The sequence below is a fragment of the Heterodontus francisci genome, chromosome 6, assembly GCF_036365525.1.
Source record: "Heterodontus francisci isolate sHetFra1 chromosome 6, sHetFra1.hap1, whole genome shotgun sequence".
Classification (NCBI taxonomy): Eukaryota; Metazoa; Chordata; class Chondrichthyes; order Heterodontiformes; family Heterodontidae; genus Heterodontus; species Heterodontus francisci.
Genome location: NC_090376.1, coordinates 84,268,232 through 84,270,609, shown reverse-complemented (window position 1 = coordinate 84,270,609; position 2,378 = coordinate 84,268,232). Strand labels below are relative to the sequence as shown.

Sequence of the window (2,378 nt, the reverse complement as noted above, 5' to 3'; positions counted from 1 at the left end):
CTCCTAAGGGTTCTGCCATTTACTGTATACTTCCCACCTGCATTAGACCTTCCAAAATGTATTACCTCACATTTGTCCGGATTAAATTCCATCTGCCATTTCTCCGCCCAAGTCTCCAACCGATCTATATCCTGCTGTATCCTCTGACAATCCTTATCACTATCCGCAACTCCACCAACCTTTGTGTCATCCGCAAACTTACTAATCAGACCAGCTACATTTTCCTCCAAATCATTTATATATACTACAAACAGCAAAGGTCCCAGCACTGATCCCTGCGGAACACCACTAGTCACATCCCTCCATTCAGAAAAGCACCCTTCCACTGCAACCCTCTGTCTTCTTTGACTGAGCCAGTTCTGTATCCATCTTGCCAGCTCACCTCTGATCCCGTGTGACTTCACCTTTTGTACCAGTCTGTCATAAGGGACCTTGTCAAAGGCTTTACTGAAGTCCATATCGATAACATCCACTGCCTTTCCTTCATCAATCATCTTTATGAAGGAGCAGTAAATGAGAAGAATGGCTGTCACAGGGTCATAACATCTACAAAGGGACAAATAACTGCAGGAGATAAGAAAAGTTGAGACTACGGACTGATTTGAAGTTGCGGATGGAAATCTTAAAGTTAGCTCTCACATATGGGGAGCCAGTGGTTCTTGGCAAGAACATAGTGATGGTGTTCTGGATTTAAGTGTGACAATGTCGCACCGCTGGTATAGTGGTATCATGCAAGATTCCCATTCTTGCGACCTGGGTTCGATTCCCTGGCGGCGCACTCTTTTTGGGTAGCACAGTGGCGCAGTGGTTAGCACCGCAGCCTCACAGCTCCAGGAACCCAGGTTCGATTCTGGGTACTGCCTGTGTGGAGTTTGCAAGTTTTCCCTGTGACCGTGTGGGTTTTCGCCAGGTGCTCCAGTTTCCTCCCACCGCCAAAGACTTGCAGGTGATAGGTAAATTGGCTGTTGTAAATTGCCCCTAGTGTTGGTAGGTGGTAGGGAATATGGGATTACTGTCGGGTTAGTATAAATGGGTGGTTGTTGGTCGGCACAGACTCAGTGGGCCGAAGGGCCTGCTTCAGTGTTGTATCTCTAAATAAATAAATGCAATCTGTGGTGTTCTAGATGAGTTGTAGGTTATGATGTGGGGGGGGGGGGGGCGGGTGCTAGAAATAGGGAAGTTGGTAAGGAGATCATGGGAAAAATTGAGCATTGAGGGAATAATATATACATTTGGGTTTCAACAGTAATTAGGGCGAGACATCAGTGGCCGTGGGCAATGTTTTGGAGGTTAAGTTAGAAGTGGTTATGATAATGGATTGGATTTGGGGCAGGAAACTAAGTAGTATGTCAAGATTCTGCACTTCTAGGCTTTGCCTAAAGGGGCAGCTGGACAGGGAGATGGAGTTGAGGCCAGAAACATAAAGTGATCTACAGGTCTAAACAGGATAGATTTGGTTTTATCAGCATTTAGCGGGAGGCTCATTCAAGCCTTATTAGCAGAAATACATTTTCAGAGAGTTGTAACAGCTTTAGGTCAATAGAGGAAATAGAGAAACAGAGGAATACATGTAAAAATTGTCCCCATGCTGCTGGATGATGTTGCTGAGAGGCAGTATGTGTATGCAGTAAAGGAGCTAAAATAAACAGAAATTCCTACTTAATTCTAAAGTTTGAAAGATTGTTCAAGGATGTGAGCTAAACTGATGTTTGAAAGGTACAGTACTGAAAGTTTGAAAGTGATTAGCCAGAAAAAAACATTATTGGTTTGCCTGATGTAGCAAAAATACATTTAGTCAATGAAAACGTTACTCCAAAGCATCTGCCTTTCTTCAGAAATGCAGCTGTTTTTGCATATGGTTCCTCTGTTCGTTTGTTACTTGAGATCTATGTAATCAATGCCGTGCCTGACAGGATCAGGTAGCAGTTTTGAGGAGCAAGATCTTGACGAATGATAACATTTCCAGATCCAAATTTTTAAAAAAAGAATCAGCGTGGAAAAGAAACGAGATGTACTTGCTTGAAAAATAAAGGGCAAATTCGATGCTCATAAGTCATTTCTGTATTCCTTCGCTTTGTCCTCAACTGCATTATGGCTAAAACTCTGATTCATATATATCACTTGTAAAGTTAGACCAAAATCTAGTCAGTAAACTACAAAACTACTGAAAATCCTGAATTAAAATCTAAGCTTCTTTAACCCTTCTAATACCATCAGAAACTTTCCTCTGATTATAAATGGGTATTTAAATCACTTGCACAGAAATAATTAAAGTATGAATGAACAACAGTACTTCGGTACTGCGTACTGCCTTGTAAATTAAAAGCAGTCTGTCCTGACTGCTATCATAGAGTCATAGAGTTTTACAGCACAGAAAC

At 42.1% G+C, this 2,378-nt stretch overlaps 1 non-coding gene across 1 annotated transcript; it reads left to right on the top strand.

Moving 5' to 3' along the window:
* Window positions 1-707: 707 nt before the first annotated feature.
* Window positions 708-778, top strand: trnag-ccc (transfer RNA glycine (anticodon CCC)). The gene has a single exon. It is a non-coding gene; the product is annotated as a tRNA-Gly (tRNA).
* Window positions 779-2,378: the final 1,600 nt, after the last annotated feature.